The sequence below is a fragment of the Ixodes scapularis genome, unplaced genomic scaffold (assembly GCF_016920785.2).
Source record: "Ixodes scapularis isolate PalLabHiFi unplaced genomic scaffold, ASM1692078v2 PGA_scaffold8__174_contigs__length_109621045, whole genome shotgun sequence".
NCBI classification, from domain to species: Eukaryota; Metazoa; Arthropoda; class Arachnida; order Ixodida; family Ixodidae; genus Ixodes; species Ixodes scapularis.
In genome coordinates this window covers 40,432,999-40,456,548 of record NW_024609883.1, presented here as the reverse complement: position 1 = coordinate 40,456,548, position 23,550 = coordinate 40,432,999, and the positions used below count along the sequence as shown (strand labels likewise).

The 23,550-nt window shown below is 48.2% G+C and overlaps 1 pseudogene; it reads right to left on the bottom strand.

The window, feature by feature from the left end:
* Positions 1–2,246: 2,246 nt before the first annotated feature.
* LOC120836246 lies at positions 2,247–22,088 on the bottom strand (annotated as a pseudogene).
* Between the last annotated feature and the right edge of the window lie 1,462 nt (positions 22,089–23,550).

The window sequence follows — 23,550 nt, the reverse complement described above, 5'->3', positions numbered from 1 at the left end:
CTGCCCACAGATGCATGAACTGAGACCAATTTTTTACGTAGAGAACATAGTGGTTTTTCTTTACATTGGGAAGAGGCCCGAATTAGTCTCTTTTCCCTCTGGCACTGCCCCAAGTTTCAAGTTGCAGTTTCAGTAGACATACCTACTAACAGGTACAAACTGCTCTAAAGCAGGTAAAAGACTGGGAAGTCAGGACGGTGCGGAAACCGTGTTTTGCGCTTCTCGCAAGGTGACTGATGCTTTTGCGAGGTATGCGGAATATGCAAACGATTTTGTTATGCCCTTCGTTTGCGTCTCCAGAAAAAAGAATAAGATTATTTACAAATTTAGGCGCAATCACAAGCCAAGATTTACGATAACAGTGCGTTCGCTTCGGTGGTCCGTGTAGTGGTATTATACGCTGCTTTCTGCAACACCGCGTCATGACGAAGAGCTGGAACGGTCACGGTCTGTGCTGGGCTAGTGGTTGACAGAAACCCGCATCGCCCGCATCGGCACCGAGTGCACTTGGGCTGTTGATGCTCGAGCCTTTCATACGCGACTTGTCGCCAGCTGATCCTGCTGCTCGACGGTGAGGAAGCGGCGAGTGTGACCTCTGAAGTAAATGTAAATCCTCGTTCATCCAGTTATCCAGTGTCAAAGTGTGGAAGATGTCCAACGTGTACTGAGGGCGGGAACTACGAGCGTTTTTCCTTGCTTTTATAACCGAAACCAGAGCAGCGAGATAATTGCCTTGCGTACTTCAAAATGACGCAAGCAATAAGTTTCAACAGGTCGATTACGTCACCGCGGATGTAGGCGAGACTGTGCACTGTTTAAACACTTGCAGTATCCACGAGTGCTACCAGAAAAACGACGTCAACAGAGAAGGAGCTCGCGATTTTAGCATAATGCAGTGCCACGGGCTCGTGAATTTTCAATGTGGCTATATAAAAATATAAAAAAAAAAAAAAAACGCATCAGCGCCACATTAATATTCACGAATAACACCGGTCACAAACTCCCAAGCCTCACCGCTTCGCTCGGCACCAACACGACATACGACAACAATCTGCATCAAAACGCCCCAAAAGTGAAGGCGTCTGCTCCCGTACGCGTACAACTAGCGGAAGTGAAGTGTTGGGCGGATGTCCTTCACAATAATATATATAAAAAATGCCTTGCGCAAGTATAATTTCCATTGATTATTGAATACGTACTGATAAAATCCCAATCATTTGTTTTTCTATCTGATTCAAGCGAGTCGGACTGCTCATAACACTGGTCGAGCATGAAAATAACAAAAATTTGAACTTTTTCATGGCTGGTTTAAGATTTATTGTTAGTACATCGTTGTTTTTCGCAAAGGACTAATTTTACAGATTTTGCCTCCATACTTTTTAAATGCAAACAGTTCTTACATACGGCTGTCCATTGTGCCGTGTTTTGTGTCTTCTTCTATAAATCGGTAACGATCAGCGACCAAAGAGCTCACCCGTACATGTCAAGCATATATACGCCGCGGGGAGAGTCCGTTGTTAGTAGGAAGTGTCGGGCGGAGTGTCGGTGTTGTGTTTCTGTATGTGTCGCTGCTGTGTCCTACGTGGTGCTCGTGTTGTCTGTGATGTATGAGAGTAGCAGTCTACTCGTGATAGTTCCCAGCGTATTAACCGACTTCTGCTTTTTTTTTATTGGTTGCTAGAAATCGCACTAGGTGGCGCAAGTTACCGCCCGATTACAAGAGTTTACTTGAGCTATTTATCCATGTAAGTTCAATATTCGTTTTTGTTTTTGTTTTTGTCTAGCGGTTTTGTCGTAGCTGCCGACGCCATCGACCGCCGACGATGCACGTAGGTACTTTTGCACGTAGCTACGTCCGCCGCTCGGAGACTGTTTACTGTGCATAAAAGACATCGAACGAGAACGAACGCGTCCTGTATGCTTTCAGTTCGGCTGAAAGGCGCGGCTGGCTGGGCTCGGCCCTCGCCTGTTCTCGGCTGCTGGCCGCCATGTTTCATAAGGAACACGTTGAACCGTGCTTCTCGGAAGGCAAACACGGTGTAGCGTGTTAACTTTACACAGCACCTCATGTCTAGACGAAAAACACAGATGGCTCCGTGTAAAACGAACACGTTTCGACGTGTCCGCTATGGGACAACGGTTTACACGTCTGGGCTTGTTATTTTTGCTAACAGTGTAGTAGAGACGTTCCTTATAACATTTGACCGTACAATGTTATTGCGTTGCATTCGCTTATTCGGTTCATTTCACAAGATGAACCGAATAAGCGTGCTCTTACGCCTATTGCGTATTCCTACGCTCTTACGTATTCGACGAGATATAATGTTTACTTCAGATTTCACCTCGCGAATGTCTGCATTCACCTCAAGAGGGTCTTTTATTTTTGCAACCTCATTGATAGATTCAAGTTTTGCCATTCGGCTGTTGATATTCCTTATGCCTGCATTTATTTCCCTTAGTTTGTCCAATGTTTTTTTTATATACTGTTTGTTTGATTCCTCAGATTCCTTCACAGCTACTAGCGTTTCATTAAGCTTATCATGGTCTAGGTCTGTTTCTACATCACCAGCAGACATCAACAGTTGGGTCGAACAATGTCGTGAGACATGGTTCGACGCAACATTTTTAATGTTGTTTCACACGACGTCTCCCACGACAATGTCTGACGAAGCCCGGCCCTTTCGCTGGTTCATCAAGACGAGCTCGTAGCACTGGTCAGGGAAGAGCCACAGCTTGCGCACGATGTCTTTGATTTGGCCACTGATGTTATCCCTGGTCTCTCTGGTGACCGTTTCGGTGAGGTCCACTTCCGGGTGGAAGAGAAACGAAATGGCGGGCCCCGGTTGTGCCAGGGCGTGTCCCAGGCAATCCAGGACCTTGAGCGGGACAAAGAAACAAGAGTCCAGAGTTCAAGCAGATCCCACGGTCGCCTCTCCCAGGTGCGAGCCGAGGGGATCGAATGTATCTAGTTTTTTTCTTCGGCTCTTTGGTCGAGTGCCGTAGTGCGTCGAGATAAGCGCATTTCAACGCGAAAGAAATAATAAATTTTTTTCCTCCATGAAGCTTGTGTTTTTACTTAATCAAGAAAATTTTGAACTTTTTTGCCTTTGTCACTATTTTGACAAAATCAACCCGGCGGTTGCTTTTTCATCTTAATTTCTATGGTACATCGAAAACGTTGAACCCCACTTATGAATGTCAAGGATTCGTTTTAACCTGCGTTTGGCAAAAGTAAAACAAAACAAAACAAAATTGTTCCGTGTCTCTTTTAAAGTTTACGGCAGCTGGGACTTGCTGAACCAACCCATATAGCTCGTCCAGTGCTCGGTTCAATCCTTAACGGGTATAGGAGACTGCATGTTCTAGCTCCCGAGTATGTTTTTGCACTTCTTGTAACATTACTATCACCATGCTAATCCTACTAACTTTTGACTCCGTTTTAGTCTCTTCCAGCATGCATTTTAATATAGACTGCCCCCTAAGTCAGTGCAGACTATAATGACATACATGTTGAGAACGGCAGGTGGTCCTTCAGTTACCCCCCCCCCCCCCCCCCCCCCCCCCAGCGCGTCCGCACGTCTCCACGTGCGGGATTACCAGGCCTGCACAACATCCCACCAGGCTCCAGCTGGGACCGTCGACGCCCCCCGAATACAGCCACTGAGGGATCTCGCATTCCAGTCCTTACTGCCCGGACATGGGCAGTGTAAATCAGTGCTGCGGAATCGCCACTCCAGAGTTGGAATGATTCCGCACTTTCGCGACCACGGAAAGGAATGAAGTGGAGCCAGCACTGGGGGGAATGGAATGGGAATGCAATTAGATGCATTTTGCCTGGGACTGAATAGAAATTAAATAGGTTCGGCTGATGGCGCAGTTTGCTAGCGCATAGTGAATGGCTCTTGAAACAGCGTTATTGCATTGGAGGTGACCGACGGCTTGATTGTCTCACTGGTTTAATGATCATTCGAGAATAAAAATGGCAGCACCCTCAGTAGAGCAAACAAAACTGAATAGTTGTAGACGGACAATATGTCGTTTATGGTGCCGCGAGACGCGACAAAGCGCCTGTTGTAGTCGCGCGATTCTCATGTCGCTTTTAACGAAGGGGTCGAACCAAAAACCGGAGAAAAACCGTTACTTTTAACTGAACCCGAACAAAGCTGCAAATGAAATCGAACAATTGATATTAAACCATAAATAGAACGGAACCGTAATCTCAAGTGGCAGTTACCGGTTCATTGGAAACGGTTTGGCTTAATAAAGTGTGATCCGCGCCTTCTTGCGGGTGGCGACGCGAAGTCAATTAAATATTCCTGACGGTGGCATCAGCGGCTTAGTTTGAGAAAACAAACGGCAGCAATGAAATGGTGAGAGCTCAATAATAATGAAACAAAATAAGCATATTTCATTTCTTTGTGCATCACGAACTCGCCTGGGCAAGTGTATGTGGTGGCGTACACTTCTATGCTTTGTTTTAGGACGGGCCGCAAAGGTAGCTACAAGTAACCAGAGCCAATTAATAGCTCGGAGGGTGTCTCGTGTCCTACTATAGTTGGGAGGATCGACGTGGGGATCGCTAAGTCACGAAACTAGAAACTGTTGATTGGCTAGTGGAGCTCGTAGCTTCCATCGCAGTACATCGTGAGGTGAGTACATCTGACTGACGAGAGGTTAAAGTGCCATTATTTTGGAGTGCGCGCCTGTGCACAACTTTCTGCTAAGCAATATTCCTCAAGGAAGAAGAAGGCGAGTCTCAACATGAAAATAAAACAAAAAATTGACGGCTTTCAGCGCGTTCGGTCTGCGGTGGCAAAATCTGTAGGCGCCGAGAGGCGAAGCCGCATTACTGCGGCGCCGATGGCCGGGACGTCGCCCAAAGTCCTGGACGCTGCTTGAAGAAAGTTTTTTTTCTGTGTGCTTTTCCAGAAACAACAAGCCGCCTGTTGTCGTTTATGTTCCTTTTTGTTTTCACAGTCTCTCGACTGGACCTCGCTGTCTTTCTGCTCAACTCAGTCGTTCGAGCAAGTCGTTCGAGCCTACGGTGTGGATATAATTTGCCGTTGTAACCTGGACGAACATCGCCGGCGTGCGGTCGTGTATCGACTGCGTGATGCCCGTTAAAGACCTACATTCAGCAATCGTACTGCGTTGGCTACATTTCGACATTTCTCGTCTACAGTGGGTAACAATGTCGCGATAGTATGACGGACGAAACTCCTGTTGTTTAAACAACTATAACGACTAATTTGTTTTTCAGGGTAGTTTGCGAGTACGGTGCATACTACCGTCACGACGCACGGTGTCACAGTGCGTGCTGGATGATTGACTTCACATGCGAGTACTGTACTTCAATAGAGTTTCCAAATGCCTGTACAATGACGTAATTTTCAAATAACGGCATTTCCAATAAAATGTAAAGACCACAAAACTAAATTAAGCAAACATTTGTTTTCCTTCCGTCGTTTCTGCAGCTGATCTTCTGAATAACTTTTTTTTTGATGCAGACGACGCGGTGTTGAATTCACCTTTTCTTCTCACTGACTGGAAGTTGACTTTTTTTGTTTCTTGAACCTGTCTGAATCGCTTTTTCGCTGGGTTGAACCGGTAACCGAACCATTATTTCAAAAGCATCACTGAATCAGAACGGAACCGGAACAAAATGCAAAGCTACTGAACTCTCAGCTTTTTAACCCATCCGAACTTCTAGTGTTTGCATGGAACACAAATAAAGATTGGACGGAATATGTTAGGAAATAGCCAGCATCGTGCAGCAAACGTAAGCGTTCACGTTTTCAGGCAGGCTTCATAATAGGGTGCTACGCTCTCCTGTGCTGGCGCTGTGTACCGATCGCACTTTGTCAGCGGTTTTCTTTTCTTGCCGCAGTGCATGGAGATTTGGGAAAGGTATGCGCCCTGAAACTGAGGGAGCGGAGAAGACGAGAGCGCGCGCGGACGTCTGAAAACCGAGCTCTGATTGGAGAGATTAGTGGGTAGACCAAGAGCTGTAGCTGCCCTTGTCTTCACTGCAGTCGTCGAACGCGTGTGAATGCGAAAGTTAAAAGCCAGACGTCGGCATTCCGCGTTCTGACGCGTTCCACGAGTGTAGTGAAGACACAGGCAGCTAGCTTTAGGTCTAATCACAAATCATTTCAATCAGAACTCGGCGTTCTAAAGTCACCACGCGCTCTTCTCTCATCTTCCTCAGTTTCTTGGCAGATACGCGGCGTGGCTTGGAAGAACGAACGAGTGGTACTGTTGGGCAAGTATTCGAAGCCCTGGACAAACTAGACATTTTTAAGGTCTTATCAGACAAACAAAACGGTAAATATGTATCTGTAAAGTATAAAAACACTTGCAAAAAAAGAGTGTTTTTTAATGTTTGGCGTTTGTTGCCACTCACAAGCCTTTTTCGCTAGATTGCGCGATGGATGCTTGCATTGACACCAAGTGCCCCAAAGTGCTTTGTGCAATTACCCTTAGGCTTTGTAGAAACAGCGCTTTGAGGAACCATTCGTACGCTTTTTCACTCGTCTCGGCGTTCGATAATGTCAACAGCTTTATGATCCTTTTTTTCCAGTAAGGCAGTGTGGCTGTCAGTGGCTGGCCGTTTTCCTTACGTTTGGGAATTAGAGGAATGAAAATCTCTGGAATGGGGTTGGAATGGGATGGGGGCGAGGTTCCCATTCCGCAACACTGGTGTAAATCAAGTTTCTTTTCTTTTTTTTCCAGCGGAGCTTTCTGTCTTCAACTGTGCTTCGGCATTTCGCGAGCCTCACGCGTGCATGCGCAGCGAAAGCACGACGGAAAGCAAAGACCCCGTCCTTGACGTCAAACATTCGAAAGGGAGCCAAACAAAATGCGCCCAGTGTTGCCGTGCACGTTTGTGCACGCCGACACCAGCCGCTCAGGAGAATTACAAAGAAACAGCCCACTCACCCTGACGAAAAGCATCCCTTGGTTGTCAGGGTGCCAATATTGCGCGTCGTCATTTGCCACGACCTGGCTCATGACAAACATCTTGAGGGAATACGACGAGAGATTCCAGCCGTACGAGTCCCTCATGGCCTGGAGAAAAATTTGACAGTCACACTTTCGTTCGCCAGTCTGGCACTGCGATCTGACAATTGAAAATCGGCTCGCTTAGACATGCAGTTGAACGCGATGAATGGGAGACGGCGCTATTCCCCGCTAAATTTGACGGGAAGATTGTGACATCGTGTCATGCGACACTGACACGCCGATGACATGTCACACCATATCATGTGACACCTTTTGTACCACGTGACACCAAAAGGTCGCATGGCACTGTGATGTCTTGCGACACCGTGCGACGCCACGTGACATTGTGCTGTCGGACCAACACGACCCAGAAAGATCCGCGGAGGGTTCCCAAATAAAGGCGTAATTTTAAAAGTGCCGACTCGAGACAACAGACTGTCTCGAGTTCACCACTGCGGCATAACGATTGACCGCCGACTTCATTCTTTAGGCAAAATAAGATCCAGAGTGTACAAAAACGAAAAAAAGAAAAATAATGTTTTTTGCCCATGCCCCACCCCCCAAAAACAACAACAGCAACAACAACAAAAACAAAAAAAAACAACATCGAGATCCACTTAGCCTCTCATTTCTATAGGGATATTTCTTTACTCAAATGGTGATTATTCCCGTTATAGTGCTAATACAAACCAAACAGATGACAACGCCTTTCCGTAAAGGGGGCGGCGTCCCCTTGCCAAGGCCATGCAGCTAAGTTTTCGTCTACAGAGGTCCTCTCACATACATCTCAGAATGTTCACGGTACCTTAAGTAAGCGAATTATGGGCTTCACACAACCCTTGTCTTCGATGAGCCTCCTTTCTATGTTCGGGAAGTGCAGCCGCCATAGGTGGGACTTGGGCATGGACATGGGAGGCTTGGGAATCAGGAACCAGTTGCAATCCTTCCGTAGGGAAGAAAATAGAAAAGTAAACACCGCGATAACAAGGAACTTTAGGTAAAAAAAGTTAATGAGAGAAAACAACAAAGCGTCCGTTTTAATCAAGACTGAGAGAACTTAGAATGTCAGAGTCGGTTTCGTTTAAAAAGAAAAGTTAGGTAAACTGGTCGCTGGCCTATTGCAATCTCAGCCAGTGACAAGCTCCACAGTTCCATTTTCATGGCGTGTGTCATATGTTCTTATCATCTCTAGTCATGGCGCCATCTTTCATGCCCCCTGGTCATTTCTGTGCGACTCTGTGTGACTCATAATCTCAGGGAAGGTTGGCTCCTACGGGTAAGAAGATTGATCTATCAAAATGACAAGGAGGTTTGCCAAGCATGACCTCCTGTTCCCACTTTTCTTTTCCTGTGCATGCAGGCAGATTCGATTGATTGGTTGTTAAAGGAATATAGAAGTGAATTCCAAGCCAGAATGTTATGGATATTTCGGGATGGCATTTTCCCACAGATTTTCATTGAGTTATATGTACAAGAGGGGCTTTGCAGCAGCCAAAAATCCAAAACCTAGGAACATCAAGAGGTTTGTAGCTTGCGGCGCTCCAACACCCATGACCACTGCTATGGTGATGTAGTCGAATTGTGAAGGCGAAGTAAAAATATTTTGGGTGAAATTCACCATTTTCAAAAGCACTGTGGCCTTTTGTTATAAAAGGTGAACTTATGGAGACTTGCTTTGAGGATTCCTAGATAAAAAAGGGCAAGATTAAAGGGGTAAGAAAGCAGCCTCTTTGTACGAACTTGCGAACAAAAGATAAGCCACAATGTGCACCGAAAGGACTATTTTAAAAGTGAATCTAGGTTCCTGCCAACGAGATCCAACAATATATAGCTTCATCGCTCAAGAAATGAGCTCAAGCTTGCTCATGCCATGATCACGCACACTTTCTACCAAAACTTTTAAACCGGCGACTTCTGAAAACGGTAGGTTATGCATGGGCATGAACTGTGACTAATGTTTTGGTCACACATGCAGCTGCTTCCCACCTGTATGATGAAAGTAATTCCCACGAGGAAGAAACCAAGAGGGACAAAGGACGAACACGAATCTCCAAACAAAGCTAGGTGACTGGCGCGCGACCGAAGAAATCCGTCAGCTCCTGGATCGCACCAGGGACCTCTCCATTTCCAATGAAGCAGTCTACCAACCGAGCTAACCAGAAGTTAGACGTCAGCAGAGCAAACAGGTTTTATCAACTGCCACTTGTCTGACACCAAGAAGGTCGAACAACTTGCATTTTTAAGGTTGTAATCGATATGGAATTACATGGAAATGTGCAAGCGAGCTGGACAAGAGTACAGAATGCAATACATAGTTATGAGCTACAAAAGTGTTTTTATACCTTTAAAGAGCGTTGAGAATACTAACTCATCGTTCTGAAACAGCTTATTTCCAGAAACGATCAGTTTTAAACCAGAACCAATTTTTTGATTGTCATCATATTCGTCACGGGGCGACATGTGAAAATAGTCTGTCCCAAATCGCCTGCTGCTGGTTCGAACATCTCCGTGTTGTCTGAGTTGCTCGTCCGTTTCGAGCCGGATGCGATCTGAGCAATTCGTGTCGCAATAGGGAAAGCTAAGGGAACTGCTCCCCAGCAACGCCGTAATTGCTGGAAAAGTTGTGTTGTCTCAAGCGGGCCTAAGGTCGCCCTGCTCCAGGAGGTCGACCATCCCGTTTTTCTGGCTAAATATCCATAGCATCGTCATTTTAGACCAGATCGCTTGCACCTTATATTCATTTGCATTATCAATCCCACCTGTCTCCCCAAAAAAGATTACTAGAGGAGTTGCTCGACCGTTTTGATGCCTTCCCGATGTCAAACCCGCGTGTTTGTTTTCTTTTATTATTTTTTTTTATTGTTATTATAAGGGCGGCAGTCGAGTGCAATGACAAAGCTGTACGCATCCAGGACTAAACTCAAAATGTTCTCCAAATGCTCACCTCCGGTAACATATTAGCTAGCCAGCCTTCCTTCTGAACGCCTGTGGGCCAACTAGGGTGGCGAAATTCAATCACAGGCACAAGGTCCACGTCAATCTGGTTGCCATCTTTGAGATTGATATAAAGTGTCACGGCAGGGCCGTGCTGCCTCAGCCGTATCTGAAAAAGGAAAGGTAAAAAGAGAAATTTTTTTCCTCCAACTTTTTTTCACAAACGGAAAATCCTTAATGCCTCAATTGCCAACCCTCCGCTCGGAAAATAAATCTTTGAGCCTGTTCCAGCTGGAAATTTAACTGCCATGCATGCATAACTTCAACCAAAATTTCAAAGCCACAAAAAATAAAAAAAGACAAGTTTGTTATGAAAACCCTGCAGGGCCGAAGTCTGGTTGATTCATGTGCGTCCAAGTGTGATAGACTTCGTTAAAAGCGCGTGCGACCACTTACGATAAGATAAGAGGCTGCCACGCCATCTATTGGTTTCGGTAGACATTCAAGCAGCATAATTGTTACAATGTTAGATGTGGCGTTTCGTGTTTACCGTAAATATTTTTAGGCCCCAACAAACAATCCGCAAACACTTTTTTTTTTTTTTTTTTTTTGTACGGGGAAAACCGAAAATCCCTGATTCAGACCTGCCCTTGAATAGGAAAATCCCTGGTTTGGGGGAATGAAGTCCGAGCTAAACATTCCAATTATATCCATTTGGGATTTCAACTGGTTTTAATTGGAACCAATTGGTTTTAGTGGGTTCCAATGAAAAGCGCGCCAACCAATGGGTCTCACCGATTGGAATAAGTTTTCCAGTTGGAACCTGAATGGGTTCCAAATTGTTTCCTTTGGTTCCAATTGGCAGTGACCAATTGGTTGTCCCAAAGCAAAACTGGTATCAAAGGGAAATTCAAATTGGAATTCATTATAATTTTAAACTGGGATCTGTAGCATCGTTTTTCGTGACCCCAAACACAACCCATAATATATGTCCCCTAAGACTGTTGTTTTTGTTGAGAACCACGTCCCTCGCCCCGGGACCACCGTCTCCTGCTGTCAGTACAGGATTGACGTTTTTTCGAGTATTTAGTTAGCGGATGTAAGTTCCATGGTCCCTGGGAGGGGACAGAGATTTGAAGATATGCCCCGATTTCTGACTCGGATCTTATAATAAACACATATGTTGGAAGAAACAGTAAACCCTAAAAAAACACTTGCAGATTAAAAAAAAAAAATACATCCCAAAAACACGGAAGCCTACAGTAAAATCCCGTAAGGCCCGCTCGAGACGGCGTAATTTCTCCCAGACTTGACGTCGCAACGCCGGCAACACGGGCCTTCCGCGTTCACTCGCCGCTACCAATTGCTGCAATTTACCATCATCACCATTCAATTTTATTTTTCTTGCAGTATTTAGATGCACCGTTATTCGCTGCAAAAGTCTTAGTTCGGCTTTAAAAGGCGTTGAGGACGCTAATTAATTTTTCTGAAACAACTTATTCCCCAAAACGATCAATTACAAACCAGAACCAAGTCTTTAGTTGTCATCATCGCCGGCATGGGGCGCAACGTGAAAATAATACGTCCCCAATCGGCTGCTGTCCCTTCAAACGTCTCCAAGTTGTCCGAGTTGCTCCTCCGTTTCTAACCGGACGCGATCTGAGCAATTTGTGTCGCACTAGGGAAAGCTAGGGGAAGTGCTCGCTAGCAACACCGTAATTGCTGGGAAAGGTGCCTTGACTGAAGCGGGCCTAAGGGCGCCCGGCCCTGAGAGATCGCCCATCCCGTTTTACTGGCTAAATGTCCGTAGCATAAAAAAAAGTGAAAGCCGTTTACAACTCCCTGTAACACCGAATTGGAGCGCAGCTCTTGAGGAGGAGGAGGAAAGGGTACTGAGGGGAGGGTAGACCCCTCCTCCTCCTCCTCCTCCTCCCCCCCTCATTCTTTAATATGCTCCGGGGGGTGACCTCACCTCGGGGGGGGGGGGGGGTCACGTGACCTCGGGGGGGGTCGCATGACTTTGGGGGGGGGGGGAGGGGTTCACGTCAACCCGAGGCCACGTGATCACGGGGGGTCACGTGACCTGGGAGGTCACGTGACCTGGGGTGATCAGGTGACCTTGGGGGTCACGTGACCTTAGGGGGTCAAGTGACCTTGGAGGTCACGTGACCTTGGGGTGACCTGGGGGGGTCACGTGACCTTGGAGTGACCGCGGTTACGCCGACGGCGACGGCGGCGCCGCTCAAGCCGGAAACGGGCGCCTAAGAGCTGCGCTCTAAAAGTGAAAGCCGTTTTGCCGAATTGCCGCCGAATTGGAGTGCAGCTTTTGAGGAGGAGGAGGGTAGGGTACTGAGGGGACGGTAGACCCCTCCTCCTCCTTCTCCTTCTCCCCTCATTCTTTAATATGCTCCGGGGGGTCACCTGACCTCGGGGGGGGGGGGGTGTCACGTGACATCGGGGGAGGGGGGGTCACGTGACCTCGGGGAGGCTGTCACGTGACCTCGGGGAGGCTGTCACGTGACCTCGGGGGGTCACATGACCTTGAGGTGACCTTGGGAGGAGTCACCTGACCTTGGGGCGACCTTGGGAGGGGTCACCTGGCCTGGGGGTCACGTGACCTTGGGGGTCACGTGACCTTGGGGTGACCTTGGTTACGCCGACGGCGACGGCGCTCAAGCCGGAAACGGGCGCCTAACCGCTCATTCACACTGGAAGCGGATCCGCGTTCGCAAAGCGGTTGCGAACGCGGTTGTATAAAGATCCAGTACAATTGCACGCGCACCTGATGACATCAAGTGCGCGTGCAATTGTACTGGATCCTTATACAACCGCGTTCGCAACCGCTTTGCGAACGCGGATCCGCTTCCAGTGTGAATGAGCGGTAAGAGCTGTGCTCTAAAATTCCTAAACATCGCCTTATCCTCGATTTTCACAGGACATCACTTGATGTCCCAAGTGAATCACATCAACCGTGTGATCTGAACGCCCAAGATTGGCGTTCGCGCTTTTTCCCCGCGATTCGCGGGCACGATATTGGCCTTCGCGAGTTTGCAGCCGGTTTCTGCGTGTTTATCGCGCCGTGAAACACGATTGTGTTGCATTCGCAGTCTGTGGTATCCCTTCCCGCGACACAAGAGTTCGTAGCAAATCCCCGCGTGCTCATCGCATTTTGAAACACGAATTTGCCGTGACCTTAATCTGCGGTATCAGTGACTATGGGTGGCATTCACTGACAGCCATAGCTAAGCTCGCTGCTGTTGAGCATGAGCTGACGGCCAGCTTCCACAACGCTTCCAACACACATATTGAATATACCATCAATATTGCATTCTTTGGGAGACCACAAATAAAATGTATCCCAAATATGAGATGTGAGCGGTGACCTCAGATACGGCGTCCAGTGAATATCGTCGGGCTTTATAGGTAGTGCCTAGATTTGATCTCGCATATCCGGCAGAACCTTCAGACTAGCAATACACACGTCGGTGGTGACTTCCTGAAAGGGCTCAGTGACGCACGGGTCACGAGGTCACGTAACCTGTTCGCAGCGTTGGATTGGCCGAGATGGCTCGTAGCGTCCGCTGCGATACACCGTAAGGTTTTCGTAGACCGTGTTTCCCCCTCCGCTAGACCTCCACTTCGAAGAAACCGCCACTGCGGCTGCGCGCCGATGGCCTTTGCTGTAGAGTTCCGGGCAGCGGAGGCTTATTTCAAATTACTTAGCGGAGCGGGAAACACAGTCTACTAAAACTCGCTAATAAAACACCGTCACTCGGCTTATTTCAAATTCGCCATGTACTTCTCACTGCCTGTTTCTATGTATCTGCGTATTTGTTCGGCGAAGCGGTAAACATTATACCCATTTCTTTGTGTGTTGGCCCCGAATCTTAAAAGCCACTTGAGCTAAATATTATAAATCTTTTTCCTTATCTGAATAAGTTGTAACTACGCTTTTACAAACTTTCACCTCTGCATCCTTCCCATAAAGCACAACAAAACATAAATGTCTGTAAAGTTAGCATTTCTATAGACGCTTTCAGGTAGCTGTGCTTGGGAGCCGCCATAACCGACCTTCAGTTTTTGTTCCGTCGTATTCCGTTCGCTTCACTTCATCATTACCACAGCAGGACAGGTTATTGCCATTTTAAGTGTTACTGTGTCCTTCTCCCCAGCGTAGGCCTTTATGGAGGCTCGCAACGCCCGGTTCAGTGCCTCGGCATCTCGGTAAGACAATAGAAGGTCGGCTATGGTGGCTCAATCTGGCGCGCGCTGAAAGCGTCTATACCAGTGGTTCTCAAACATTGATGTTTCGCGGACCCCTTGTGGACCAGCTGAGATGGTCGAGGTTCGCGGTGAGGGGAGGGGGGATGTAAAAGTTAAATATAATAATGACATTATAAATGAATGTAGCTAAGGGCTAGTGTGAAGTAGACCTCTTTTGTTGACATACAGACGAGAAAACTAGGCCGTAAATGTAAAAATTCCTTCTCGATCTGAAGAAACGACAACGTTTAAATCCGGGCTTGACTGATGAGGCAGGGCTTCGCGGACCACCAGAAAACCTTCGCGGACCCCCATTTGAGAACCACTGGCCTATGCAATGCAACCCACTTTTAACGATAATGAGAAAACCCGAAATTTTAATCGTTATAATCGTTGTATCTGGACTAAAAACCGATCGTTATCTGCGGTATATTGTTAAATGTGGTATGGTCATAAGTGGATTACACTGTACCACGTTTCATCATAGGACAGACCGCAAAGAATCAGACTTGGACGTAGTTCAACTACTGTACTCAAACTACTGTAGTTTAACTACTTTTCCGGGTAACTTGGTAACTTTCAATTAAAATTTATTTGGGTAATTTGTAGTTTAATTTAGCTACGTTTTACAAGTAACTTCTACTCAAATTACTAACTACTTTCGAAATCTAATGCCCTCACAAAAGTCTCAGTGCAGAAATAAATAAGACGCTGCAGATGAAGTGGTATTTCCCAACAAGGGGCCCCCTCAGATTCCGTTCCCACGCACTTATACTCGGCAGCCGTAGAAACTGCATCACAGACGTCCTTGGGCCAAAGTGGCGACGAGCAGCCAAAACATAACACCGGCGCGCACGAACGCAGGCAGAGGCTAACAAGCCTTGGTCGGGTATTGACCTAATCCGGTAATGCACGCAGGCGTCGTGCCTCCAGCTGCAACCATCAAATACGGGGACACTCCGAGGGTTGTTGTTGTTTTCATGTTGTCTGCCTCTAGTGAGTTCTGACTCAAGTGGTAGGTTCCGCGGCAAGCGGCACTGGAATGACCTCGCAGCTGGGCGCCTGTTCCCATGGTCGCCTCGTCGTCAGCGCATACTCCCTTGCAAAGCCGGACTCCCCCGCGCACAAACGTAGACACGGATAATCCCTTCATTGGAGCAGGTTCCCGGTTTCAGCTGCAACTAGGGAGCCTTCATGAAGGCACCCTAGCAGCAACTGTACAAGCGCCGATGCTTGCTCACGTAACCCTTCGCGTGCTTCTGACCTTCCACGCCAGGGAGACCTCCTCTTTGTTGAAAACGTTTAACTTGTCAGGCGTGTCAGGCGCGTCAGGATACCGCAGTCACCGGCAAGGATTGCGAGTCACCCTTGGGAGATCGAAGTATACTTCGTTACATTTTCTGTTAAACCCAAGCAATTTTTTGTTTGTTTTAGAGGCGTAGCACTAGCACTGCAACGAGACGCGCAGTCGTCCGGATAATCTCATCGTCGTGGCGCGAGACTTGATCCATTGACGGTCAGGTGCACTCGCTCGGCGTACTCTACGAACGTCGTGAGAATAAAGATGGTCAGACATAAAAATCTCAACTTTCCGAAGAAAAAAAGTGAAAGCCGTTTACAACTCCCTGTTACACCGAATTAGAGTGCAGCTCATGAGGAGGAGGAGGGAAGGGTACTGGGGGGGGGGGGGGGTTCAAGTGACCTGGGGGGGGGGTCACATGACCTTGGGGGGGGGGGGGGTCACGTGACGATGCCGATGATGCCATCAGTGACATCACTGATGACGTCATCAGTGACGATGGCAATGCGGATTCCGATGACGTTATCCGTGACGTCACTGATGACGTCATCAGCGATGATGACGATGACGATGCGGATGTCAGTGACGTCATCAGTGACGTCACTGATGACGTCAGCCGTGATGATGACGATGACGATGCGGATGCCGGTGACGTCGTCAGTGACGTCACTGATGACGTCATCAGTGATGATGCCGATGACCATGCGGATGCCGGTGACGTCATCAGTGATGATGATGACGATGCGGATACCGGTGACGTCATCAGTGACGATGACGTCATCGGGGAGGTCACGTGACCTCGGCGGGGGGTCACTTGACACTGGGGGGTTCACTTGACCTCGGGGGGGGGGGGGTGTCACGTGACTTCGGGGGGTCACGTGACCTTGGGGTGACCTTGGCGGGTCACGTGACCTTGGGGTGACCTTGGTTACGCCGACGCCGACAGCGACGCCGACGCCGCTCAAGCCGGGGACGGGCCCCTAAGAGCTGCGCTCTAAAAATGAAAGCTGTTTACCACTCCCTGTAACGCCGATTTTGTGCGCAGCTCTTGAGGAGGAGGAGGAGGGAAGGGTACTGGGGGGGGTCACTTGAGCTGGGAGATAACGTGACCTCGGGGAGGGGTGACGTGACCTGGGGGTCACGTGACGATGACGTCATCAATGATGATGCCGATGCCGATGCGGATGCCGATGACGTCATTGGCACCCGCATCGTCATCGTCATCATCACTGATGACGTCATCGTCACGTGACCCCCCCAGGTCACGTGACCCCCCCTAGGTCCTCCCGAAGGAACCCGAGGTCCTCCCGAGGTCCTCCCGAAGGAGCCCGAGGTCCTCCCGAGGTCCTTCCGAGGTCCTCCCGAAGGAACCCGAGGTCCTTTTGAGGTCCTCCCGAAAAAACCCGAGGTCCTTCCGAGGTCCTACCGAAGGAACCCGAGGTCCTCCCGAAGGACCTCGGGTTCCTTCGGGAGGACCTCGGGAGGACCTCGTGTTCCTTCGGGAGGAGCTCGGGAGGACCTCGTGTTCCTTCGGGAGGACCTCGGGAGGACCTCGTGTTCCTTCGGGAAAATTTACCCATAATGCACCGCGCGGTAACGCCGACGGCGAGGGCGACGGCGACGCCGACGCCGCTCAAGCCGGAAACGGGCGCCTAAGAGCTGCGCTCTAAAAATAAAAAAGGAATAGAGTTTGTTATAAAAGACCCGCTAGCCGAGGCATGCCTCACACGTTTCTTCATGGGCACCAAAGATGCCGACACTCGCTTACCCGACCCTGCACAGCCTGTTTCTGAAATTGAACGCTCTTTGCATCCAGCGCCACGGTAGAACGTCTGTTTAGCTTGACTGAGGACGTCATCAGAAGGAAAAGGGAAAACTCTCCGATAAGAACTTTGAAAGACAATTGCTTCTGCGAGCGAATACGCTGAATAAACTATTTCGGAAGTCATAAAATGACTGCATTTATTTTAGGCTCGCAGGGTTTTTCACGGATCAAAACCGATGTTCATTTTGTTACCGCAAAAACATAATAAGTAACTTGGAAAGTAACTTCAAAGTAACTCGGTACATTTTTACAGTAGTTAGTAGTTTACTAACTAGTGTAATGCGTAATTTCTACTCTACACCAATTACTTTTGGTGTCGATACTCAGTAACTTAACTTAACTACCTTTTTAGAGCGTAGCTCTTAGGGGCCCGTTTCCGGCTTGAGCGGCGTCGGCGTCGCCGTCGGCGTAACCGCGAGGTCACGTGACCCCCTCAGGCCACGTGACCCCCTTGAGGTCACGTGACCCCCCTCAGGTCACGTGTCCCCCCTCAGGTCACGTGACCCGCCTGAGATCACGTGACCCCCTGAGGCCACGTGACCCCCTGACGTCACGCGAGCCCCCTTAGGTCACGAGACCTCAAGGAGTCACCTATCCCTCAGTACGCTTCCATCTTCCTCCTCAAGAGCTGCGCTCTAACCGGCGTTGCAGTTAATTGTAAACGGCTTACATTTTTTTTTAGTAATTTGTACATGTCTGCAAAGAATGCTAGGAGCCGTTGAAGCCAATCCAATGCCGTCCGAGCGTCACACGACCTTTCAGAGGAACGCAGCGACGTGTGGGGTGGGAAGTGGCAGTTTCCCTTTCGACATACTGATGGTGGTCATAAAACTGCGTCACTTTTGCACGTCAGTGGCACGTGAGAATAATTATTTCTTGATTTGTTTCGGTTTCCATCATGCGAACACAAGAACTGATCCTTGAGCCCCTCGATTCAATTTATGCCATCAAAGGGAGCTAAACATGTGTCAAGAGAGTGGTGGGACCACACCCCGAAAAAAAGGGTTATGCAGCCACTTTATTTAATTCGTGTTCTTTGTTATACTGAAATCTCGCACGTACAGGCCTCGTATGTCCTCCACTTGGTAGTACTTTGTTCAACTTCTTTCTTCATCGGTCTCAATGAGTCCGCCATTAGTTTGGCGTACACCGAGATGATGATAGTGATCAAAGCTGTTACACTGAATTTAGCAAAGGCAACAACGGTCTATTGGGTGCGTCGAAACCAAGTTTCGAGGTCTGAAGCAAAACAGAACGCGCATAGAAAAACCGACTCGCGCCTTGTGAAATCCGAAGGCCCAACAACAACTTCCGCGGACAGCCCTCACCTTTTCAATGGCCCAGCAGGGCCCAGAGGAGACGACGTAGGTGCGGAGAACAGAGCCGAGAACCGATTCGAGCCATTGTGTGACCCTCTCTGGAACGAGCCTCCTCTCGCCATCCATCAAATCCAGTAGGAGCGGAACCCACTTGGCGTCCCCTTCCCGGTGCAGCCTGTCCACGGCTGCCGGACTGACTTCGTAGCCGACGTGTCCGGGACATCCGTCCGACGCCTGGAAGGTGCGATTGACGTCGTTCAGAGGACGTACCTGGTACGTAGTTCCGCATGGTACGGCCACTGACGAGGTGAGAAAGGAAAGGATGAGCTTCGCCTGTCTCGTCTCCAGCGCCTGCTTTCTACCTTCTACAATACTTCAACGTATTGTGCACTTCTTGCGCGCACGTGCAGCCAAAGCAATGTGGAAGGCATGGAGCATGTGCTGGAGGTTGGGCATTCGAACAACATGCCCTGCCGTTCTCACTCTGTAAGGGACCATATCATAATCATCACCAAAGCGTTCATGAAGGGCTAGCGACGTCATACGTATCCTGCGGCAAGCAATCTTTCCTTTTAAAAAAAAGTGAAAGCCGTTTACAACTCCCTGTAACATCGAATTGCGGCGCAGCTCTTCAGGAGGAGTGTGAAGGTACTGAGGGCAGGGTAGACCCCTCCTCCTCCTCCTTCTCCTCATCCTCCCCTCATCCTTTAATATGCTCCGGGGGGTCACCTGACCTCGGGGGGAGGGAGTGACGTGACCTCGGGGGGGGGGGGTTGACACGTGACTTCGGGGGGAGGGGGGACACGTGACCTCGGGGCTCACGTGACCTTGGGAGGTCACGTGGCCTTGGGGGTTCACGTGACGGGGGGGTCACGTGACCTTGTTGCGACTTTGGGAGGGTCACGTGACCTTGGGGGTCACGTGACCTTGCGAGGGTCACGTGACCTCGGGGGTTACGTGACCTTGGGGTGACCTTGGGGGTCACGTAACCTTGGGGTGACCTCGGTTACGCCGACGGCGACGCCTACGCCGCTCGAGCCGGAAACGGGCGCCTAAGAGCTGCGCTCCACAATGAAGGAAGTTTACAAATCTGTAACGCGAAATTAGAGCGCAGCTCTTGAGGAGGACGAGGGGAGGGTACGGGGGGAGGGTATGCCCCTCTTTCTCCTCCATGACTTTCGCTCCTCCCACAGTTTCCCAATAAATTTAGCTGCAAAGTTAATGCCAGGTGACCGCAACAGCAGTTCAATTCCCCGCTAAATGTGAATTGAATTGCTGTTGAGGTCACGTGAACTTAATTTTCCTGCTAAATTTAGCGCGGTTAGGCCGACACCGCGTCGCCAGGAACCTGGGGCCTAAGAGCTGCGCTCTAAAAGCACGTAGCTCGCCCTTGAATTGGGTTCTTTCTTGTGCCTTTTCTATCTCGAATTAGCCTTTCAGAAGGGCGACTTGGTTATTCAACAGCAACCTGACTCGCACAAAATAAAACAACCGATTCTAGTGAAGCCGACACTTGATTTGTCAACTGCCATGTTGTATCTTTCTGCAGACTGGTACAATAATGTGAGACAACGGGTTAAATATTACTGTAGGGTAACCTGCACTAACACCTAACTGTACACACAGGAAAAAAACCTTTGAAAGGACAGGCCGATGGCCAATATGTTGACTCAATAAACAGACTAGTAAGTGATTGTCCCCTTTTTATATATATTAAAAAACCCGTCTGTTTAGTTGCTTATGACCACGAATGACTTCAACCCCGCTGCTTTAATCTCATGATACCGTCAATATACGTAAACAATTAGTTAATAATAAACGATGGTTGTCACCGGTGCAGCTGCAAAACTTACGGTGAATTCGTCCTTCTCGAAAGGTAGGTTTAGCACAAGGTCAATGTCAAACTCATCGGCCTTTTTGATCCGCAGCCCGTCATAGTAGCTTCCGGTGAATTCGAGCCTGGGAAGCAGCACATAGAAATATGAGTCCACAAGAATGTTAGTGTGCTCTCACTCAATGGTTCCCACTTGTTTTTAATCCTTTGACAGTTGTCGCCGTACATGGGGCGGTGATTTCATATTTGACATTTCCCGCGCAAACGCCATACCATGTGCAACCCGAGAGGTGTACGGTGTTTATAAAAAAAATTGGTTTGCTCTGCATGTTTATACAGCCTTGATGGAGATACGCCGCGACGGGTAATCGGTCTCTTAGCCGTAGATGAGAGATTTAGGCAGTGCAGTACAACCGCTAACCTGGGATTTTTAACGAGCATCACGCAGTAGTGATTACACGAACGGGTGCCGTTACGAAACTCATCCAGATCAAAACGGGCGAGGATGGTGGGGAATCGAACCCAGGAGGTTCCCAGCGCAAGCTTTCGCTCCACGCTCCGAGCTGAGACGCGTTAGCCCACTTCCTCCCCTTGAACGGTGTTTTGCTTTGCTGTGGCTATTTATAGTTTCAAAGCGAGATAATTCGCGCACCTGATACGCCCGGAATCGTCGCTTCTCATGTCAACTGTTCGGACGATAGTGGCAATCGGAGCGCGGGCTATTTAGGTTAAGATTTTTTCACACTATTCAAATATAAGTTCAGATGATGAGAGATTATCAGCCGATGAAGAAGCTTTGTAAAGTACCTTCGGTTCAGAATCAGAGATCCCCAGAGGTTCGCAGACGCTGGCATGTCAAAGTGAAATCGAATGAAAGAAAGGCGACATTTCCTCCGCAATATTCGCATTTGATGCTTCTCAACTGGAACAGCTTGCAAGTGCTGTTTGTGCTCACATTAAATTATATATAAAAAAAACCTGCACAATGATTCTTTCTTGGTCCTCCCCTTGAAAAACAAAACCCAACAAAAGAAAAAAAAAACATTTTGTGGAAAAGAATTGCGAAAGGATTAAAAGAAAAAAAAGTTAAAGGTCCTCAATAAAGCACGCAACGTTTTCAAGGGCATGGGAACCAGAGTCTTCCCTATTTAAGGAGAAACAGTTTTATGAAGACTACCGTATTGAGTCGAAGGAAACAAGTTCTATCCTTCTATTCTAAAGAAAAAGCTTCTGCCTTCTCAACACGAGGAAGCAGACACTTGTTTTTACATATTTGTGGGTTGCAAATGGGGAGGCTTTGAATATCAAATTGCCTAGTTCCACCGTCTACCTAAAGCCCACTTAAAGAGAGCAACTTCCTCACCTCTTAAAAAGCAGATGGAAAAGAGGATCCGTCTGCTTCATCTGAACGAAGATGTCGTCCAACAGGGTGTTCAGAATGGCAACATTGGTGCCGGTGACTTCGCTGTTCAGCTTGAGTGACGCATAGATCGAGTGTAGTTCAGGCTTCAGCTTGGCGTTCAGATCTCCCTCAGCGTGGTCGAAGGGCAGAGATAAACTTACTGTTTGCGGTCTACCGGGCTCGGGTTTGTTTTCTCTGGGTCCCTGCATAGTGACATAGCAGCGACACTTCCAGTGCACTTCAGATTGAGGCGGCCATCCTGCCCTTATCACACCAGACATCCGAAAGTGGCGACGGTGAACCTATAGAGCCACTGAATAATCCAAGAGCATATGAAGTCGGATCCAATGATCCAACTTCACATGCTTCGGTTCGGAACGGCGGAGCAGTGCTGGAATGTCGGAGGCTACGATGTGGTGGCACTCTGCAATCAGATTGAGCAGAAAAGACAAACCTTAAATAGCCTTCTTTTTTTTTTTTCTTTTTTTGTCCGATCGCTTTCCGAGTCTCATCGAAATCTGATCGGACGTACCTCACCAAGTTTTCAGAGTTCTAGTGCGCGCACGTTTTCTATTTCTCGCTTAGTTCCTCTAGCGCCGAGGCGCCCAGCCACGGCCGATGGAGTGCGGTACTCGGAGAACATTCACTGGCTCTAGGGGAAGTCACGATAGTGACGAAAAATTCGCATGTTAGAAAGTGAAGCAAACAGAGTTTTCTGAAGAAGCAAAATGTAGAGAGCGAAGCAGTTGGTGGTGTGAACCGTGAACACCTGCTCAAAAGCGGCATGCGCTAATGGCTCGCACGCAGCCTATTTTAATGGCACTTTCAATGTATAGACCAAAAGGAGTACTTTTACTTCAAAAAGCACAAGCTGATGGCTCCTGGTTTTCGATGTACTAGTACTGCCGTTGCGTGAAACATTAAGAGAATAGTTGGAAGGTTAACCACCAGCATGACTGTCCCAATTATGTTGGTGCAAACTACCCAAGTTCTTCTCCGACCTCTAAAATGTTAGTCGAAGGCATTTAGCATTACTGTAAATGTGTTATATTTATGTTTATACGGTATCGTAGGCGAAGATCAGTCCACACAAATTTTCACCCGAGTTTTCTTCTTTGCAATGTCATGCCAAGCGGGCATGACGACAAATTGCCTGCCGTTACGCGATGTCATATGTCGATATCGCACGGAGCAGTCGGTTTGTCAATCAACTTAACAATTTTCTTCACAGCTTCCGATCGATTTTCATTTGACAACTCCGGAACGTTCTGGATTTCTATGTTGTGGTTTAGAGAGTATTCTTGCAGCGCTAGCCGACTTTCATTCGATTCAGCTTGTTTTTTAAGGTTGCACATTCTTCGCGAAGATGAACGTTTTCGATTCCCGAACCATCATGTTTTTTTTTTCTCAATTTTAATTTTCTGAAAAACCTTGGTTGAAACTTTCGAGGCTGACCGTTATCTCACTGAGCTCTTTTCGGATATCTCTCTCGAAAGCACTACGGAAGTATCTTAGTTCTTTCCATAACTCTGTTTTATTGTCTTCACAGTATTTAGCGAAGTCTGCTGTCATTCTAGACAAGAACGCAGAAGAGCAAAAAACTGCCAGCAGCGTCTGCGCTGCAAGACAGTAACGGATATGCGATAAAAAGATTTGTTCCCCACCTGTAAA